The 22,521-nt window shown below is 40.3% G+C and overlaps 1 pseudogene; it reads left to right on the top strand.

The window, feature by feature from the left end:
• The window catches only part of LOC141410414 (pannexin-1-like), a 55,034-nt pseudogene extending 40,477 nt beyond the window's left edge, over nucleotides 1-14,557 (top strand).
• The last annotated feature ends 7,964 nt before the right edge of the window (nucleotides 14,558-22,521 follow it).

Genomic DNA, 22,521 nt, shown 5'->3' with positions numbered 1-22,521 from the left:
CAGGGATTGTTCCCTGCATCAATGGGAAGCAACCTTCTTGGTCTCTTATGACTAATTTTGGCTTGAAGTCTGCTTTGTCAGATATGAGTGTAGCTATTCCTGCTTGCTTTCAGGCATCATTTGCTTAGAATATCTTTTTCCATCCTTTTCCTTTAAGCTCATGTTTGTTCATGCCAGTGAGGTATATTTCCTTTTTGTTTTTCTTTCTTTCTTATTTTGGTGGTACTGGGATTTGAACTCAGAGCTTCAAGCTTGCTAGGCAGACACTTTACCACTTGAACCATATCTCAGCCCAAGATATATTTCTTGTGGGCAACAAATTATTAGATCTTTTCTTTAAATGCAATCTGCTAGTCTGTGTCTTTTGATTGGAGAATTGAGACCATTAATATTCCGAGTTATTAAGTTATATAGTTGGGCTAGTGGAATGGCTCAAGTGGTAGAGCACCTGCCTAGCAAGTGTGAGACCCTGAGTTCAAACTCCAGTACTGCCAAAAATAAAAAAATAAGTATGTAGTAATTCATGCCCTTTTGTCATTTTTTGTAGTGTTTGATTCTTTCATGCCCTTCATTTGCTTTTCTACCCGTTTAGCAAGATTTATTCTTCCCTGTATTTTCATAGTTGTGTTTATCTTCCTTTTCTGCATATAGGGTTCCTTCTAAGTATCATCAGCTGTGTTGGCTTAGTGATCAGAATTCTCTTCATTTTGTTTATCATGGATGGTTTTTATTTCTCCTTCAATTAGGAAAAATAGTTTTAATGGATACAGTAATCTAGGTTGGTACTTAATTTTCTTTCAGAGCCTAAAATACCTTATTCTATGCCCACTGCTTTTAAAGTTGCTGTTGAGAAATGGGCTGTTAATCTGATGGGTTTGTCTGTATATATGATTCAGCCTCTTTTGCAGCTTTTCTCTCTCATAAGAAATTTTTACTAGCATATATTAATTGCACAAAGGGGTTTCATTGTGACATGTTTCATACATGCATATACTTTGATCAGTTCATCCCTCTTCCTTAACCCCACTTCCACTTTTTTTTTTCCCCTGTGGTACTGGGGTTTGAACTCAAGGCATCTTACTTACTAAGTAGGTACTCTATCACTTGAGCCACTCCACCAGCCAACCACCCCCACTTTAAAAAACGAATCAGTGAGTTTCGTTTTTCTATTTTCGTACATGTGTATGAAATACTTTGACCATATTTGCCACCCCTCCTTCACTCTCTCCTTTTACCCTCACCCCTGTCACTGGTTCCTATCCCTAAACTGTCCTGTTTTTCTTGCAGCTCTCAATATTCTTTTTTTTTTTTGTATACCTAATGTTTTAACTCTAATAAGCCTTGAAGACATTCTTTTTTTGTCTTGTGTGTATGTGGGGTCCTAAAACCCTTCTGTACCTGGACAACCATTTCTTTCTCAAGATTTGAGAAGCTTTCCGCTATTCATTGAATATGCTTTCTATGCCTTGAACCATTCTTGTTCTTATGACCATGATTCATATGCTTTGTCTTTTATTTATTTTTTTAACATCTTTTTTCATCATTGTACTGGGGGTACAATGTGACATTTACAAAAGTTCTTACAGTATATCCTCGTTCAACTCACCCCCTCCACCATTCTCCTCTATCTCATCTCCCCCTATTCCTGATGTTTCACCTTTCAGTGGTGTCCAGATGTCTTGTATGCTTCATTTGTACTTCTTTTATTTCCTTATCTTCATCTGGATGTTCTAATACATGTACCTTGTCTTCAAGCCCTGATATTCTGTCTTTAATTTAATTTAGTGTGTTGGAGAGATTGTCAACTGACTTTTTTTTTTTAATTTATTGAGCTTTTCACTTCCAGAATTTGATTTTTTCAGTATTTCTGTATCTTTATTGAATTCTTCTTTCATATCTTGTATTGTCATGTTTATTTCATTCAGCTCTTTCTTTAAGTTCTCTTGGAATTCATTCAGGCATTTACTCATATCCTCTTTAATTACATGGATCATTTTTTTTTGTTTTATTATTCATATGTGCATACAAGGCTTGGGTCATTTCTCCCCCCTGCCCCCACCCCCTCCCTTACAACCCACTCCGACCCCTCCTTCTCCCCCCAACCCCCTCAGTACCCAGCAGAAACTATTTTGCCCTTATCTTTAATTTTGTTGAAGAGAGAGTATAAGCAATAATAAGAAGGAACAAGGGTTTTTGCTGGTTGAGATAAAGATAGCTATACAGGGAGTTGACTCACATTAATTTCCTGTGCATGTGTGTTACCTTCTAGGTTAATTCTTTTTGATCTAACCGTTTCTCTAGCTCCTGGTCCCCTTTTCCTATTGGCCTCGGTTGCTTTTAAGGTCTCTGCTTTACTTTCTCTGCGTTAAGGGCAACAAATGCTAGCTAATTTTTTAGATATCTTACCTGTCTTCACCCCTCCCTTGTGTGGTCTCGCTTTTATCATGTGCTCAAAGTCCAATCCACTTGTTGTGTTTACCCTTGATCTAATGTCCACATATGAGGGAGCACATATGATTTTTGGTCTTTTGGGCCAGGCTAACCTCACTCAGAATGATGTTCTCCAATTCCATCCATTTACCAGTGAATGATAACATTTCATTCTTCTTCATGGCTGCATAAAATTCCATTGTGTATAGATACCACATTTTCTTAATCCATTTGTCAGTGGTGGGGCATCTTGGCTGTTTTCATAACTTGGCTATTGTGAATAGTGCTGCAATAAACATGGGTGTGCAGGTGCTTCTGGAGTAACCTGTGTCACAGTCTTTTGGGTATTGGATCATTCTTGTAATCAGTGGTTTGAATTGTTGAGTTTGTTTCATTTTGAAGGAGTCATGTTACCTTGTATTTTTATATTTCTTGTGTTTCTGTGTTGGGATTTGTACACATGAGGCCAGGTCATTGTTGGAAGTTTTAATCACCTATAGTCTTTCAAATGTAGTATTCCCAGTGTTCAGGCAGAACAGTACAGTGGAAGAGTTGAGCTGCTATTTCTCACTGAAATAGGTCTATGGCTCAGTAGCCAAGCATTTTCCCATATACTAAAAACACTAGACCTGATCCCTAGCACTATTCAGATTAAGGAGAACTAGCTAGAATCTCTTGTAAAAGGGTTGGTTATATGTTTCTGGACTGCTTTCACTAGCAAAGCTTCCTTTTTTGTACTGGAAGCCACTGCTGGCTGTATGGAGCTTTATAGACTGGACTACATAGGTTCTCACTTGATTCACATGCCTTTCCAGTTTGTGTCTGTGGGGGTAGCAAGTATGCAAGTCTGTGAGTGTCCCTTGAGTGTATCAGCGAATGGGACACAGCAAACAGAGCCCCAAGTTCTGCACTTGCAGGGGCACATGGGAGGGACTGAGACACTGTCTGCTGTGCTTGATTCTTTCAGACTGTGCTCAGGAGATGTTCCTATGTAAGGAGAAGGCTGTGGAAATCATGATTCGGAGAGTGTCAGTGCTGGTTCGTAGTCCTGCCTGGTAACTAACACATGCCAGGATGCGTGTAATTCCCCAGAAGCAGGTCTCAGTGTATTCAGATACCACTCAGAAGTTTACTTCCTTGTGTGGAGAAAGGGGCTGTGGAAATCACGTGATTTGAAAGATCTGAGCTCAGGTCACTCAGTGCTGCTTGTCAGCAAACACTTGCTGGGGTGTAGTTTTTGGAGGTGGAATTCAGAAGGTCTGGGCTTGGGGTTCTCAGACCCACTTGGCAGCCAATACAAATAGCCAGGAGGCAGGTCTTAGAGGCATAGTACTACACCAGCCAGAGGCTCGGTGCTCCATTTCTGCTGTGACCCTCAGACAATGGAACTCACTCCTAGCCAGAGAGGACAGGGCCACTAACCACCATAGCCTTCTCTCCTGGAAGAGAAGAGGTTCCCTCTGGGTCCATGTCAAACCCTTTCCTTCTCTACAACTGCTGTCTGTGTTCAGTTCTGTTACCTCTGGCCTCTGTTGCAGTGACCTCCTGCCTTGTCTCCTCTCCCATATGTTCTCTCCCTACTGCTGTTGTGATTTTCCAAAATAAACTTGACCATGCTCTCCACCGTGACTTCCCATTGTGTATAGTATATAGAACTTGGAGCCTTTGTAATCTAGTGCCTGCTTTCACATTTTTGTGAGTTCCCTGGAGCTGTTGTGGCAGATTACCACGAACTGCAATGAATGACCACATTAGGAATTTATTCTTTCATAGTGATGGAGGCCAGATATCCAAAGCAAGTTGTTGAGAGGTTGGTTCCTCCAGCGAGGATGAGAGGGAGGATCTGTTCCATGCCTCACTCCTAGTTTCTGGTGGTTGCCCACAATGCTTGGTGTTCTTTCAATGGTAGCTGATGGTAGATGCACCCCTCCATTCTCTACTGGACAGTCATTGGCCTAGGGCACCTTATGTTATATGATCTCATCTTAACTAATTAGATCTGCAAAGACCATAAGTTGTATTTAGAGGTTCCAGGTAGACATGAGTTTTTAGGAGACATTATTCAATCCAATATACCCTTCTAGCCTCAGCTCTTTCTCCCTCACTTGTGGACTTGTTCATTTACTTTGGTGCCTTAGATAGGTGAGAGTTCACCAGACAAGGAGAAAAGGCTTCCAAGCAAAGAAAAGTAGATACACAAAAGGCTACAGAGGAGGAAAACTTTGAGCTTAGTCTTAATATAGTAGGGTTTTACTTATTTTTTGTTTGCTCATTATTTTTACTGCTTCACTGTACTTTAAAACATTGTCCAGGTGTTACCTTTTTTTATGAAGCTTCCCTGGCCTCTCCAGGGACTTTTCTATTCCCTAAGTGCTTACATATTCTGTAGGCATCACTTTTGTATTTTGATTATTTTACTTATTAGGCCTTTGTGATCACTGGGTAGATTGCATCTAGTCTGTAGCACAAAGGTCTCCAGGAGATATGTCTGAGTAAATGTACTCATCTGCATTTAATCCCATAAGACTAGTGGCGTACATGTTGGGAAGAAGTTGTGCAGACCTACTTCGATGGTTAAGTCTTAGATGAGATAGTGAGGATTTGACCATTGTGGGAAAGGGTTGTACTGAATCATCCTTAAGGTTTCTTCCACCTAGAGGTTCTCTTTCCCATGTAGCCCAGTCTGGCTTTGAACTTGTGATCCTACTGCCTTAGCCTCCTAAGTACAAAATTTTAAGGTCAATAGCTTGGAAGTGATGGTTGAAGCAACTACTTGATTCCTCCTTGCTTTGAGGAATCTCACTGTCTTTGAAAGAATGCAGTGCTGACTGGAACATTGTACCGAATAGCGCAGTCAGGGCTTCAAGGGATGCCGAGCCTCTTGGACCTCACGTGGGCGGGCAGAGATTGTGAGCACAGCCCCTCTTGTCCAGCAGATGTCCTCGCAAAGCACAGCAGTTTTTCCACATTCTTTATTTGTACAAAAGGATTTTAAAGACTATAATTTAATTGCCTTTGGATTCCTGTTCCATTTGAAACTATTTTACTACCTTGTTAAAGACACACTAAAAATGGTCTTTTTATTTTTGATGGGAGCAAGAAAAGTTTAACTGTAGGGAATACCAAGAAATGAAGCAATCAACATTTCCGCAGAGGTGATCAGTGTACCAGGGATATTTTAGGAAAATATCATATACTTAGTATGTAATACCATTCATTTTAAACATCACTTTTTCTAATTACAAATGAACTGTTCATCAGTGCTAATTATTGCATCACTTTGGCATGTTAGAAAAATTGCCCTAGACTATAAACACTTTTTAATTTGAGAGAACAGTGTGGGGTAAAATGCTATTATTTAAATAGCTTTGAAGCAAAAGTGACTTATAAAACTATTTCACAAGCCTGTTAGAAATAATTTCCCCCACGTATGGCTCCTGGAGAAAATGCCTTATTCTTTTGGTTGTGGAAGTAGCACAAACTCTGTGAGGCAGTTTCATTTTTATAATAATGGACAACCATCAGAGTGGGCAAGGATTGAATGAACAATGCTTCTCCCAACCACCAATTATGAACTATGCAGCTAAAATCCAGCTAATCACAGCTTGTTGGGTTTGTCACTGTGTATTAGCTCTTGGCAAATTGAGTTAATTAACTTTGAGAGACCCCATTCCATGCTACAACCCCAAAATAAAACTGGATTGTTGAGAAGGCCTTGCAAAATTTCGGGGCCATTTTTGTTTATTTCTCTCTCTTCTAGGGTAGGGATTCTTAAGGTGGGTTCATGAGGGTCTATGAACTGGGATAGGAAAATAAACAAGAGCTTTTTTCATTCACTTCAAACTAAAATTTAATTTAACATTAAAAATTATACATAGGCAACAATCCATAGTGGAATTGTCACCCACAGAAGTCACAGACTCAAGAATTGCAAGAGCCTATTTGCTGTGTTAATAAAGAAGTTAATTTCCTTTGGAACCTCTATGTATTATTTTGTGAATTTAAAAACATTTTCATGATTAACAAAGGAAGAGTGAAGAACTGTCAAAAACCCAAGGAAACTAGAGAAATACGACAACCACCTGCATGGTACCCTGCAGATGGAGCAGAAACTGGAAAACTGGTGAAATCCAAATAAAAGTCTGGAGTTTAGTTCATAGTAATGTGCTAGTGTCAGTTCTTAGTCTTGACATGTGTTCCATGGAAATATAAGGTGATATCAGTGGGGGAAACCAGGTGAGAGGTTCATGGAAATGCTCTGATGTGACTTCATAGCTTCTCTGCATCTGCCACTAACAGGGAAGGCCTCAATGGGGGTTTGTGTCAACTGAAGACCATTGTGGCCTCTTAAAGTGTCCAGTGACATTTTAAGGAATTGTTGAGATAGGCCAATCCAAAGGTAAGGAGAAGTTTTCAGAGAAGTAGAGTGATATAGAGTGCAGTAGAGTAGAAAAGGCATGGCTCTGGAGTCAGAGAGCTCAGGGGTCATGACTGTCACAAGCTTTTTGATGTGGGGCTACTCAGAGCTTTCTCTTCCCCTTTGCAAAATGGAGCTATCCACACAGGCCTTCCTTGCTACGGTGTCATGAGAAGTAAAGGTAACATACTACCTAGGTGAGCCTTTGCTGGTTTTGCCTGGTGTGTTTTACTACTTTCCACATGACAAATAACATGCTTAGCATTCTTCATAAGTGGCCTTATTTCATCTTCATGACACTTGTGTTACATGACCATTTCATAGGAAAGGAAACTGAGGGTCAGAGGCTCAGTGACCTTACTGCCCAAGGCCACAAAGCTGAGCTTAAAGCAAGCTCTGTGCTGTCTGTTGTTGATCTTCCTAAGCCTCTGCTGGGCAGCCAGTGGACTGGGTTCCAGGTTATTCTCACTCTCTTAGACCTCTGAGCCCATCAGATTCTGCATCTGTCAGATTCAACGCCCTTCTCGTGATTCTGTTGCCTGTGGTAGTGGGCTTCTCTGGACTTCACCTTATCCAACCGTAAAATGAGCTTTTTGGACTGTCCTTAAGGTCTGCTCCAACATTAGAGAGCTCTTCCACATTCTGTAAATCTTAAGTGCTTACTGCAGCTGTTTTATTGGGATAAGTACTAGGACTGAAACCAAAATTTTCCAAAAAAAATTTTTTTGGCATTTTCCAAGATTCCAAAGAAGAAAAACCAGAGCTTTAAGCTTTAATTGCCTCTTAAATCCACAATAAATAATTTTTAAAAATTGGAATTTACCTGTTTATTAATTGGGATTTTGTTCAGAAATTTCTGTACAGAACATGGGAGTTGGTTCTTTTGTTTTCCTTCTGTGATCAGAAAGGAAATACTGTGTGTCACCATGTAGTTGCCAATTACTTCAAACTAATGTTTAGTATTAAAAAATCAAAATTTAAAAAGGGTAGCTTCCAGGTTAACTATTACCTGGACAGATGAACTTAGCTATAAGCAGTAGTTTCCACAAGTGACATGGGTATACAGTGAGAGCAGCACTTAGTAGAGTCGTGTTACTGTAGAACGAGGGTCTCTTAACCCATGACTTGCTGTCTTATTTTTCAGTTTTTCTCCTACATCCTGTTACTATTCGCAGTCCTGCTGTACCTGCCCACCCTGTTCTGGCACTTCACAGCTGCTCCTCACCTTTGCTCAGACTTGAAGTTTATCACGGAAGAACTTGATAAAGTTTACAACCGTGCAATTAAGGCTGCAAAGAGCGCTCGGACCTCGACCCGAGCGATGGTGCCTGCCCGGCTCCAGGTGTTAATGAGAACATAGGGCAAAGATAACTTAGCCCCTGGCAGGAAGCTCAACAACTTTGTAGTTCAAGTTCTCTGCTCTTTCTTTTGCCATTCTAAGCCTAGAACTTCCATTGCCAGACGCTGGAAGGGCTGGGGTTTCATCCTCCTAGTGATGGTCTGTGGGAGCTAAAGCACATCCCCTCTCCCCACATCTTACCCATCCATTTGTTCCAGCGCCTTTCCTCCTGTTAAGATGCCTTTCCTTGCTGAATGCAGCTTTACCATCTCATCTTTTGAATGAAGTTCTTACAGAGGTCACCGTTCAAGTACTATGTGTGGCTTGCTGGCTTTAAGGGAAAAGCACACTGAATTTTGAAACAACCAAGCTTAGAGAACTGATGAGAGAGATGGGAAACAAGTGCCTTGCCATTTCACATTCTTCTGTTATTGCTAATAATGATAATATTGATGGCTGCATTTTTAAATACGTCTTTTAAATTGGGACTGGTCTTTGAACTCAGGGCTTTGCACTTGAAAAGCAGGTGCTCCAGTACTTGAGCCACACCTCCAGTCTACTTTGCTCTAGTTATTTTGGAGATTGGGGTTTCGTGTACTATTTGTCCAGGCTGGCCACAAATTGCAATCCTTTCTGTTTTAGCCTCTCAATAGCTAGAATTATAGGCATTAGCCACCAATGTCAGGCTCATTTTTTAAATACTTAAAATATCCCAGACACTGTGTTGAGATCTTTTAGTATATTATCTCATTTAACTCTGAGAACAGCATTATTAAGTAAGGGTATTTATCTCTTCCTCCATTCCCCCCCCCCCCAGATTAAAAGCACTGTCTTGTAGCTCTAAGTGAGAGGGTTGGGGACCTCAGCCATGCCAGTGAGGCCCCATAGCCTTGCTCCTGTACACTTTGTGTCTCCAGCCCTCCCCTGTAGAAGCACATGTATTTTAGGTGGGCTAAAAAACTCTTTACCTTACTCTGTATACTTTCATGGAAAACAGTAGTTAAAAAAAAAGCAACAGTTCCTATTCAGGAACTGATAAATTTAACATTTAGCACTAGGTTGGTTGCAAGGCATTGTTCTCAGAATTTCTAAATAGTAATTCATTTAATTAACTGGACTTTTAAAATATTTAGAGAAAGTATTTTATTATTGTTTTCCTTTCTCTCTCGCTTTCTTTTTTTTTTTTAAAACCTGGTTTTATTCCCTAGTATTTGAGTGAAGGTATAGGTGATGTGGGTGTTTAAAATTTTTAGTGTGACACTGTTAAGTGAGTTCTGCTGTTAATATTTGATGGTCTTGGTGAGGGTCCAAGTTATTTTTCTGTTTCCTTTTTAGTTTGTGGGAGATATCTGAAAGCCACTTCAAGTACCCAATTGTTGAGCAATACTTGAAGACAAAGAAGAACTCTAGTAATTTAATCATGAAGTACATTAACTGCCGACTGGTAACATTCACAATTGTACTATTGGCGTGTGTCTACCTGGGCTATTACTTCAGCCTGTCCTCGCTCTCAGATGAGTTTGTCTGTAGCATCAAATCAGGGATCCTGAGAAAGACAGCACCATTCCCGATCAGTTTCAGTGCAGACTCATCGCAGTTGGCATCTTCCAGTTGCTCAGCTTCATTAACTTCATGGTTTATGTTCTACTGGCTCCCGTGGTTGTCTATACACTGTTTGTTCCATTCCGACAGAAGACAGATGTTCTCAAAGTATATGAAATCCTGCCCACTTTTGATCTGCATTTTAAGTCTGAAGGGTACAACGACTTGAGCCTCTACAATCTTTTCTTGGAAGAAAATATAAGTGAACTGAAGTCATACAAGTGTCTTAAGGTACTGGAGAATATTAAAAGCAGTGGTCAAGGAATTGATCCCATGCTACTCCTGACTCACCTTGGCATGATCAAGATGGATGTTATTGATGGCAGAACTCCCATGTCAGCAGAGACCAAAGGAAAGGAGCCAGGGAGCCAGATGGCAGAGCTCACAGGTAGGGTTAGTTTTCCAGAGGCAGAGCCCACAGAGCACATTGCAGCAGCCGCTTGTAAATACTGACTATCAGTATCCCGCCTATCATTTGAACCATTGGCCTAGCATGGCCCTTAGGGGAAGCTCAAGACTGGGAGAGAGTGGGAATGAATTGATGCTATTTCACATTTCCAGGGAAGGAAAACTTTATTTTTTCAGGTTGTTGTGTCTCCCTTTTCTCTTTCTGCCTCATACTGTGCCTCTTGCTCCAGCACTTCTCCTTGTTGTCTTTCTTGCTTATATGTGTCTTGTCTTACTGGCTTTTCTCTCTGTATCTCTGATTCCTTTGTTGTTTTATTTTTCTTAAAAGGGACTGGGAATTTATCAATTGCTGCCTTACCTTCACTTTGCTTTGAAATTAGGCAAAGAAACAACATGATAAAGCAAAGTACATGAGAAGAAAAGTTGATTAGTACTGATAGTTCCTGCTACACCTGTCACAAATACTTGCTTTCAATTTTGACAGGTTTGGACATGCATGGTGAAAAATAATGGAGAGAAGAATACTCGCCAGAGACTTCTGAATTCTTCTTGCTGATGATTTTGTTTTTGAACTTCAAGTCTGTGACTTCTCTGACAGGGGATTCATCTTGGCTAAAGCACCCCTGATGGGTTTGTAGCTGGTTTGCAGTAAGCGGGTTTTGGTAGATAAACTGAGTCCCTAATGAGCATAATGATCAACAAATGTGATGGAAGACTAGTTTATGAACTTCCTACAAGAAGCAACACAAAGATAAGTACACTATAGCAAGTATATATGTGTAAGTCCTCAACAATGAAAAGTGGAAGGAGTTGTAAGTGTAGTGAAAGAGTCTTTTAGAGCCTTGGAGGAAATGCTTTCTGTACCAAAGGTGCAATGAAACTCAGAGCTACTAGAAAGCAAGATCCTTTGAAGATTTGTTTTGCTTTCTGAAATAATAATAAACATCAGAATATAATTTAATATTAATCTCTTATGTGCCCTTGCTAACTGTTGGATAGGAAAAGCATTCACTAAGCCAGGCACCAGTGGCTCACTCCTATAATCCAAGCTACTTAGAAGGGAGAGATCAGGAGGATTGTGGTTCAAAGTCAGCCCAGGCAAATAGTTTGCCATTGAGACCCTATCTTAGAAAAAACCATCCCAAAAATAGGGCTGGTGGAATGGCTCAAGGTGCAGGCCCTGAGTTCAACCCCTGTGCTGCAAAAAAAAGAAAGAAAAGTATTCACTGGATAACTTGTGGACCCGGATGTCAGTCCATAGTTGGCAGGGCCCTAAATTGGGTGTAAACCTGGTGTCTTGGTTGTCCTACCCTTGAACTCGCCTTACCCTGTTACTCTCCACCCTTGGTTAATTGCAGACCTCTGATCACCTCTGACCACCTCTGACCACTGTTTGCTGCACTCTGCTCTGAAGAGCAGCAGGCCCAAGCACCACTCTGACTGAAAACTCAGTAAGGTAGAATCCAAAGGATATTGAGTTTATACCACAGTGACTTTAAGAAAGAAACCTTCAAAAAGAGCCCAGTGGGTAACTCTGAATTTGCAGAATGTAATTCAGTCACATTCAGAGAGGTTGTCTACAGGGTGTAATCAAAGGCATTTTAAACAGAATTTAACTTAAACCCATTAACATAACAGGAATATTTACAGTGAGGGACACTTTGCCTAATATGACCAGAGCACATAAATGACATTTGCTATCTGCTTGGAGCTGGAGCAGCTTAACAGTTGATTGTGTTTCTATTTAAGCAGAGCTTTTAAAAATGCATTTTAATTTATGCAGTGTCAGAACTGAGGTCATTTGAGAAGAACATGGTAGCATTGATGGAGAGTTATAAATGTTACAAATGGATGGCTAAGACAAACACAAGCATTATTTCATAAACATTTAAGACTGACTCAGAATGTCAAAAACTGTTCACATTCTGACTACACAAATATATACTATGTTTACATGTTATACAAAAAACCCCCTAACCTATGGGCCTTCACATCTTTATTCTTAGAGATTTGACACATTGCTTTACTGAGTAGTCCTCAGGAACCTCAAAGTTTACTTTTGGCCCTTGGGGACCATTGTTTACCTAATGTAACTGCTTTCTGGTGAAGAGCCTACATTATATAAGCTGTTATCTGCCTTTCAGAATGTACAGAAAAGCAGATTTTATTTGTAATTCTGTGACAGTTTCTGAGATGAAAAACTAATGATAAATATAAAAAATGGAATCAAGGCTTTAAATTTTCCTCTATTAGGTATTTATTACCATTAAATTATATGCAAGTTAGAAATGATGGTAACTTAATTTTTTTTCAAGGAAGTTATTTTGAACATTTTAATTAATAAGAATCTTGGAACTGGATAAAGGTAAAGATGCAGAGCTGCACAATATTTGTAAAGTATTTCAATAGCCACTGAAATATTATTACTCATTGAGATATTACAGATAACCACGAGGTTAAAATTATATTGATTATTTTGCATCATTTTTCAGAGACTCAGAATTTCTTTAAAAAAATTTTGTTTTTTTTGTTTTTTGTTCATTTATTCGCATGTACATAGATTGTTTGGGTCATTTCTCCACCCTGCCCCCCTCCCCCAACCTTCCCTCCTTCCCTCCTCAGTTTCAGGCAGGTCCCGTTCTACCCTTATCACTGATTTTGTTGAAGAAAGGACATATGCATAATAAGAAAGACAAAGCGTTATGGCTAGTTGAGTTAAGGATAGCTATACAGAAAGACTCCTACTATTGCTTTCGTGTACACATGTTACAACCCAAGTTGATTCATCTCTAACTGATCTTTACACTGGTTCCTGATCCCCTTCTCATGTTGACCTTTGTCACTTTAAGGTTTCTGTATTAGTTCCTCTGGAGTGGCTTTCATGTTTTGGGTTTTCTGCCTATTCCTATATCTCCCATATGTGCTCTCCCTTTGTCATGTGATCCAAGTCCAGCCACATTGCTGCATTTGCCCTAGATCTAAAGTCCACATATGAGGGAGAACATACGATTTTTGGTCTTCTGAGCCTGGCTGACCTCACTCAGAATGATGTTCTCCAGTTCCATCCATTTACCTGCAAATGATAAGATTTCATTTTTCTTCATGGCTGAGTAAAATTCCATTGTGTATAAACACCACATTTTATTGATCCATTCATCAGTAGTGGGACATCTTGGTTGTTTCCATAACTTGGCTATTGTGAATAGCACCACAATAAACATGGGTGTGCAGGTGTCTCTGGAGTAACCTGTGTTGCATTCCTTTGGGTATATCCCAAGGAGTGGGATTGCTGGATCATATGGCAGATCTATGTTTAGATTTTTAAGAAGTCTCCCAATTTTTTTTCAGAGTGCTTGCACCAGCTTGCATTCCCACCACCAGTGTACAAGGGTTCTTTTTTTCCCACATCCTCACCAACACATGTTGTTGTTGGTGTTTTTGATGATGGCTATTCTAACAGGGGTGAGGTGGAATCTTAATGTGGTTTTGATTTGCATTTCCTTTATGGCCAGAGATGGTGAGCATTTTTTCATGGGGTTTTTGGCCATTTGAATTTCTTCTTTTAAGAAAGTTCTGTTTAGGTGTTGGCGAGGATGTGGGGAAAAAGGAACCCTCTTACACTGTTGGTGGGAATGTAGACTAGTACAACCACTCTGGAAAAAAATTTGGAGGCTACTTAAAAAGCTGGTCATCGATCTACCATTTGATCCAGCAATACCACTCTTGGGGATATACCCAAAAGACTGTTACTCAAGAGGCACCTGCACATCCATGTTTATTGCGGCACTATTCACAATAGCCAAGTTATGGAAACAGCCAAGATGCCCCACCACAGACGAATGGATTAAGAAAATGTGGTATCTATACACAATGGAATTTTATGCAGCCATGAAGAAGAACGAAATGTTATCATTCGCTGGTAAATGGATGGAACTGGAGAACATCATTCTGAGTGAGGTTAGCCTGGCTCAAAAGACCAAAAATCGTATGTTCTCCCTCATATGTGGACATTAGATCAAGGGCAAACACAACAAGGGGATTGGACTATGAGCACATGATAAAGCGAGAGCACACAAGGGAGGGGTGAGGATAGGTAAGACACCTAAAAAACTAGCTAGCATTTGTTGCCCTTAATGCAGAGAAACTAAAGCAGATACCTTAAAGCAACTGAGGCCAATAGGAAAAGGGGACCAGGAACTAGAGAAAAGGTTAGATCAAAAAGAATTAACCTAGAAGGTAACACCCACGCACAGGAAATCAATGTGAGTCAATGCCCTGTATAGCTATCCTTATCTCAACCAGCAAAAACCCTTGTTCCTTCCTATTATTGCTTATACTCTCTCTACAACAAAATTAGATATAAGGACAAAATAGTTTCTGCTGGGTATTGAGGGGGGGAGCGGGAGGGGGTGGAGTGGGTGGTAAGGGAGGGGGTGGGAGCAGGGGGGAGAAATGAACCAAGCCTTGTATGCACATATGAATAATAAAAGAAAAATGAAAAAAAAAAAAAAAAAAGAAAGTTCTGTTTAGTTCAGTTGCCCATTTCTTAATTGGTTCATTGATTTAAGGAGAGTTTAGCTTCTTAAGTTCCCTGTATATTCTGGTTATCAGTCCTTTGATGTATAGCTGGCAAATATTTTCTCCCACTCTTTGGGTGGTCTTTTCAGTTTTGAGACCATTTCTTTTGTGCAGAAGCTTTTTAATTTTATGAAGTCCCATTTATTCATCCTTTCTCTTAGTTGCTAGGCTGCTGGGGTTCTATTGAGGAAGTCTTTGCCTATACCTATTTGTTCCAGAGTGTTTGCTGCTCCTTCATTTAGTAACTTCAGAGTTTCAGGTCTGATATTTAGGTCCTTGATCCATTTTGAGTTGATACTGGTACAGGGTGATAGACATGGGTCTAGTTTCACTTTCTTGCAGATGGGTAACTACTTTTCCCAGCAACATTTGTTGAAGAGGCTGTCTTTTCTCCATTGTATATTTTTGGCACCTTTGTCAAAAATCAGGTGGGTATAGTTGTGTGGATTCATATCTGGGTCCTCTATTCTGTTCCACTTGTCTTCATGTCTGTTTTTGTGCCAGTACCATGCTGTCTTTATTGCTATGGCTCTGTAGTATAGTTTGAAGTCAGGTATTGTGATACCTCCAGCATAGCTCTTTTTGCTGATTATTACCTTGGCTATTCGTGGTCTCTTGTGTTTCCAAATGAACTGTAGGGTAGATTTTTCAATCTCTGTATGAAAGTCATTGGAATTTTGAGGAATTGCATTAAACATGTAGATTGCTCTTGGTAGTACAGCCATTTTTACTATGTTGATTCTACCGATCCATGAGCACAGCAGATCTTTCCATCTTCTATAGTCTTCCTCGATCTCTTTCTTCAGGAGTTTGTAATTGTCCTTGTAGAGGTCATTTGTTAAATTTACTCCTAGGTATTTGATTTTTTTGAGGCTATTGTGAATGGAATTGTTTCCATATATTCTTTCTCAGTTTGTTCATTGTTGGTGTATAGAAAGCTAATGATTTTTGTAGGTTGATTTTGTATCCTGCCACCTTACTGTAGCTGTTTATGGTGTCTAAAAGTTTTTGGGTAGAGTTTTTTTGGGTCTTTAAGGTATAGGATCAGATCATCTGCAAATAAGGATATTTTGACAGTTTCTTTACCTATTTTTATTCCTTTTATTTCTTCTTCTTGCCTAATTGCTCTGGCTAGGAATTCCAGGACTATGTTGAATAGCAGTGGGGATAGTGGGCATCCTTGTCTCGTTCCTGATTTTAGGGGGAATGGTTTCACTTTTTCACCATTAAGTATAATGTCTATGGTTTGTCAGATACAGCCTTTACAATGTTGAGGTACTTTCCTTCTATTCCTCGTTTTCTTAGAGCTTTTACCATGAAGTGGTATTGGATCTTGTCGAAGGCTTTTTCTGCATCTATTGAGATGATCAAATGTTTTTTGCCTATTGAGATGATCAAATGTTTTTTGCCTTTGCTTCTATTGATGTGCTGTATTACATTTATGGATTTGTGTATATTGAACCACCCATACATCCCTGGGATGAAGGCGACTTGGTCATGGTGCATGATGTTGTTGGATTCGGTTTGCCATTATTTTATTAAGGATTTTTTCATTGATATTCACTAAGGAAATTGACCTGTAGTTCTCCTTTTTTGGAGCTTTCTTAGTCTGGTTTTGGGATGAGAGTAATATTGGCTTCATAAAATGAGTTAGGCAGTGTTCCTTCCCATTCTATTTCTTGGAATAGTTTAAGGAGAGTTGGCATTAGTTCTTCTTTAAATGTCTGATAGAATTCAGCAGAGAACCCATCAGGTCCTGGACTTTTCTTTTTTGGGAGGCTCTTGATGGCAGCTTCAATTTCTTTTTGTGTTACAGATCTATTCTGGTGATTATTATCCTCTTGGTTCAGTTTTGGGTGGTTGTAAGTTTCTAGAAATCTGTCCATTTCTTCAAGATTTTCAAATTTATTAGAGTATGGGCTCTCAAAGTAGGCTCTGATGATTCCCTGGATTCCTGTGGTGTTTGTTCTTATGTCTCCTTTTGAATTTCTCATTTTAGTGATTTGGATTTTTTCTCTCATTTTAATCAGCTTTGCCAGGGGTCTGTAAATCTTATTTATTTTTTCAGAGAACGAGCTTTTTGTTTCATTGATTCTTTGTATGTTTTTTTTTTTTTTTTGGTTTCTATTTCATTGATTTCAGCCCTTATCTTAATTATTTCTTTCCTTCTGCTTGTTTTGGGATTCATTTGTTCTGGTTTTTCTAGGAGTTTCAACTGTAGTGTTAGGTCATTGATTTGAGATCTCTCTGTCCTTTTGATATATGCATACATAGCTATAAACTTTCCTCTTAGGACTGCCTTTGCGGCGTCCCATAGGTTCCGGTAGGTCATGTTTTCATTTTCATTAACTTCCAGGAAACTTTTAATTTCCTCTTTTATTTCATCAGTGACCCATTCATCATTGAGTAATGTGTTGTTCACCTTCCAATTGTTTGTATGTTTTTTACTGCTGTTTTTGTTGTTGATTTCTAGTTTTAATGCATTGTGGTCAGACAGAATGCATGGGATTATTTCTGTTTTCTTATATTTGCTGAGGCTTGCTTTGTGCCCTAGGATATGATCAATTTTGGAAAATGTTCTATGGGCTGCTGAGAAGAATATATACTGTGCAGAAGTTGGATGAAATATTCTGTAGACATCAGCTAGGTCCATTTGATCTATGCTGTGATTTAGTTCTAGAATTTCTTTATTGATTTTTTGTTTGGATGACCTATCTGTTGGTGATGGGGGGGGGTATTAAGGTCTCATACTACCACTGTGTTGGAGTCTATATATGCTTTTAGGCCCTTCAGAGTATGATTGGTGAAATTGGGTGCATTGACGTTGGGTGTGCATAGGTTGATAATTGTTATTTCCTTTTGGTGTATTTCCCCTTTTATTAGTATGGAGTGGCCTTCTTTATCTTATTTGATCAAAGTAGGTTTGAGGTCTGCTTTGTCTGAGATAAGTATTGCTACCCCTGCCTGTTTTGGGGGACCATTGACTTAGTAAATCTTCTTCTTGCCTTTCACTCTCAGCCAGTGCTTATTTCTGTCAGTGTGGTGGGTCTCCTGTAGGCAGCAGATTGTCGGCTCTTCCTTTTTAATCCAGTTTGCCAATCGATGTCTTTTGATGGGGGAATTAAGTCTATTAACATTCAGTGTTAGTATTGATAAATATGTGGTGATCCCTGTCATGCAGTTGTCTTTGTTAAGAGTTTGATTGTGTGTAGCTGAATTGATGTTACTCTTTGCTTTCTTGCCTTTTCTTCTCCTGAGGTTTGATATTGCCTGCCCTTTCGTGGTTTTGTTTGCTCTCATTTTCTGTGTGCAGAATTCCTTGGACAATCTTTTGTAGTGGTGGCTTGGTGGCCATATAGTGTCTTAATTTCTGCTTATCATGGAAGACTTTTATTATTCCATCTATATCGAATGATAGTTTTGCTGGGTAGATTATCCTAGGGTTGAAGTTATTTTCATTCAGTGCTTGGAATACCTCACTCCATGCTCTTCTTGCTTTAATTTTTCTGTTGAGAAGTCTGCTGTGATTTTAATGGGTTTACCTTTGTATGTTATTTGTTTTTTCTCTATTATAGCCTTCAATATTCTTTCTCTTATCTCTGTACTTGTTATTTTAATGATAATATGTCATGGGGTAGTTCTATTTTGGTGAAGTCTGTTCGGTGTTCTGGAGGCTTCCTGTACCTGAATGGGCATAGTTTTTTCTAGATTTGGGGATTTTTCTATTACTAGTTTGTTGAATATATTATGCATTCCTTTTGCTTGCACCTCTTCTCCTTCTTCAATGCCCTTCATTCTCAGGTTTGGTCTTTTGATGGAGTCAGTAAGTTCTTGCATTTTATTTTCACAGGTCTTGAATTGTTTAACTAATAGTTCTTCAGTTTTTCCTTTAATTGCCATTTCATCTTCAAGTTCTGAGATTCTGTCTCCTGTTTGTTGTATTCTGCTGGAATGGCCTTCCATTTTGTTTTGTATTTCTGTTTCATTTTTTCTGAGGTTTTCCATATCATGGGTTATTTCCTCTTTAATATTGTCAATTTTTTACCTTAATTCGTTTATCTCTCTGTTTATGGTGGTCTCAGTTTCAGTTTGGTGTTTATTTAGGGCTTCTGTGATTTCATTTATTTGTTTTTGTGTTTTCTCATATTCTTTGTTTTTGTCCTCTTGGAATTTCTTGAGTGCCTCCTGTATGTTTTGGTTTACCATGTCTAGTAACATCTCTGAAATTTTTATTAATTACTTGTAGGATTTCTTCTCTCAGGCTGTTCTTGTGGGCTTCATTGGGCTCATTGGTATAGTTTATCTTTGTTTTGTTGGAGTCTGGGTCTGGGTATCCATTTTCTTTATTTCGCTCTAAATTCTGTAGTGCTTTTTTTAGGGGGAGAGAATGGTTTCCTTCCCTTTTTCTCCTTCCCATATATCCACTAGGTAAAGTTTCTATCCCTGAACTATTTATTAGCTGGGTAACAATATTAATACTAACAAAACCAAGAAAGAAGGGTAAAAAAGAGAGAGAGATGGAAAGATAAAAGGAATAGAGTAGAGAGGAAAAGAGAAAAAAAAAAAAGGTAGATATGGTGGATGATCAAACAGTGAACCAGGTAGCAAATCTCTTAAAGAAGGTGGAAAAAAAAAATCATCAGTTCTGGAGCAATAGAATTGCACTCTTAGTTGTTCTGATGTTAGTTCTTTAGCATCCAGACCTGTCTGTGTGTGTCTCTTAGGTAGGTTTGGAGCCTTCCTGTGGCAAGTGGACGGTGGGTGGGGTCCCTCGGACCTACAGTTGGAGGTCTTAACTGTGGTGAAATAGTGGGCCTTTGGAGTGTGGGCTTGGCATGCCTGAAGGGCACTGGCCGGCAGAGTGGAGATCCTACCTGTCTGTGGATCCCCAGCTTGACAGGCTTAGGGGGGTGTGGTCCAGCAGAACGGAGATTGTGTGTGTGTGTGTTGGGGGTGGAGGGGGTCCCCAGCTTGGCAGGCCTTAGGGGCACAGGCTTGCAGAGTGACTATTGTGCAGGACTGTGCAGGCCTTTGGGGCCATGGCCCAGCGGAACAGAGATCCTGTGTGTTTGTAGCTCTCTGCATGGCAGTTCTTGGGGGGGCATGGCCTGCCAGAGCAGAGATCTTGCAGGGCTGTGCAGTCCTTGGCAGCGTGGCCAGCAAAGCAGAGATCGTTCAGGGCTGGGAGGCGTGGCCCAGCAAAATGGAGCTCCTGCAGGTCTGTGCCGGCCTTGGGGCCATGGCCCAGCCGAACAGAGATCGTGGGTGTTTGTATCTCTGGTGTGGCAGGCCTTGGGGGTGTGTACCGCCAGAGCAGAGGTCTTGCAGGGAGGTGCAGTCCTTGGGGGCATGGCTGGCAATGCAGAGATAGTGCAGGGCTGGGGAGTGCGGCCCAGCAAGATGGAGCTCCTGCAGGGGTGTGCAGGCCTCAGGGGGTGTGGCCTGGCAGATCTCATAAATGTCTGTGGATCCCTGGCCTTAAGGGCTCCTCCCACAGAGATTGTGCTGTTCTAAGGGGTGGGAGTTTGGGGTAACACAGCCCTGGTTGGGCAAAGGAGCAGGGTTGGAGGATCAGAGATCCCACTGGCGTGTAGAGCATGCAGTGGGGCGGGGCTTAGCGTGCAGCTCCTGCTATTCTTTTAGTATATGATGGGGTGGAGAGGCCTTCCACAAGCTAGGGGTTCAGAGTGCTGATGCTTCAGCTCTCCCTGGTGCTTTACCTCAATCAAGCGTGTCTCCAGCTTCTCATCAAAGTCCCTGGATCACGGAGGTCAGAAGGTCTGTGGCTGTGTGCCGGTTGCCATCTTGGATCCTGATGGTAACTTAAATAATTGATTTTGGTACATTTCTATTTCACTATCTGAGATGTCCCATTATAATGCTCTACTATAGTGTTTGGGAATTTTTGAAATATTTTTCTAGGGCATGATTTCTTTCAAAAAGCTTCATCTTCCCTGTAGATTTCCCCTAATTTGTAATGTGCTGTGATAAAAATGTATATTTTATTTTAGGAGACCAGGAGCTCACAAGCCCGGCCACACATAATCCTTTTATTAGAGTTCATGTAGTTGGGGTCCTTAGCCTCTCTGTCACTTCGTTTTCCCATTCCCACTCTGAACTCCAAAAGGGCCTCAATGCCACACAGCATTACACTGGGCTCTAGCTGTGCAGACGTGAATGGGCAGGTCCTGTTCTTGAGGACTTCAGAGTCTAGAAAAAAGGCAGCAGAGACCTAGGCAGGTGCTAAGAGGGGAAGGAACTTGCACAGTAAAGGCCTGACAAAAAGAATGCTCCATTATCATGGCAGACACTGAATTGTTACTTTCTCTCTCGTAGTTTTCATAGCTGATAGTTTTGAGAATCTACTTATAATTTTTCCTGGAGGCAGATGACCTTCTTAAAGTTCTTTAGCCACAAATCCTCTCGGTTAAAGTTTGGGTGCAGTGATGACATAGACGGTGATTATGACTGCAGTGGCCTTTTGTATTTTTCTTTTCGGGGGTGTGAACAAGCCTATGGGGTACTTGGAGCTATTGCTCTTATAAGCCAACACACAGCTGATCTTAGGTTGGAAAAAAAGTTACTTTCTCAAGGACAGAGGCAGCTCTGATCTCTGCATGGGGCTTATCCTCATATAGCAATGATCTCTGAAGTACATTTAAAGCAGTATGTGTTGTCAGTAGCCATACCATCCCTCTGAATGTGTCCAGTCTCATCTATAATGCTGTGTGCCTCTCTGAGGAGAGGGTCTGGAGCTTTAAAAATCCCCGCACCCCCCACAAAGTTGAAGAACCTGTACAAGGAAGACTCTACTTTGGTAAAGTTATGAACATGTAAGTCATGCTTGCATATACTTTTGATTAGTTGCCTTCGTTTTTCTAGAGTCTGACTAAACAAAATCAATAGGAGAATGAGAGGGCAGCAGTGGGCCTGGAGGAACCAGGCAGCTGACACTGACTGCTGTTTTCTTTCAAGTCACAAGGTTAACACCTTGTTAATCTTCTTTCAGCTCAAATAATTGTTCCTGTTTCGCCTCTGTGGAGTGTGGGGAGGAGAATCATGCTACTTATAAAAGGTGTTCTCACTTTATAGCTGTACTGTGAGAAAGCTGGAAACTTCCACCTGTCCAGTGGGTCTGGCTTGCACATTTCCATTTCATGGGGGGAAACTAGCTGTTTCCTACTGATCCTTTCCCATCGAAGAGTGAGCTGAGATGGAGGTGGAGGGCTGGGCTGCTATGTCCTTGTTCCTGTGAGATTTAGTTCACTTGTAAGAGTCAGATTGTTACACACTTTCAAAGTGTGTTCATGTTTGGTTTATTCTTCTGTCAGTCCTGGGTAAACAGAAGATGTATGAAGATAGGAGCTTCTATTCAATTCTCAAACAGTGACTGACATGCCCCAGGTATTCTGTACATATTTATTGAATGAACAAACAAAGGAATTGTTAGGATAAATCTTAGTTTGTTGGCAACTGCGATTTGATTTTAAAAGGTACATGGTCCTCTCTGAGGGGAGGGAGATTTAGCTTCTTGGTAGAAAGAGGACTATTTCTGTGAATAAATAATTGTCCACTGTAAATGCTGATAATTCTTAGCTCCTTATTGTGGAGTGAGTCATGACCACTTTCCAAGTTAGTACAAGTTCAATGTTGTCTTGCAGTGACTAGAGAAATTGACATTTTAAAGGTCCCAGTCTTAGTAATTGCCCAGAATAGACCTCTTAAAAGGAAATGTGGATTAAAATGT

The sequence above is a fragment of the Castor canadensis genome, chromosome 1 (assembly GCF_047511655.1).
Source record: "Castor canadensis chromosome 1, mCasCan1.hap1v2, whole genome shotgun sequence".
Taxonomy (NCBI): domain Eukaryota; kingdom Metazoa; phylum Chordata; class Mammalia; order Rodentia; family Castoridae; genus Castor; species Castor canadensis.
This window is presented reverse-complemented; position numbering and strand designations above follow the sequence as displayed.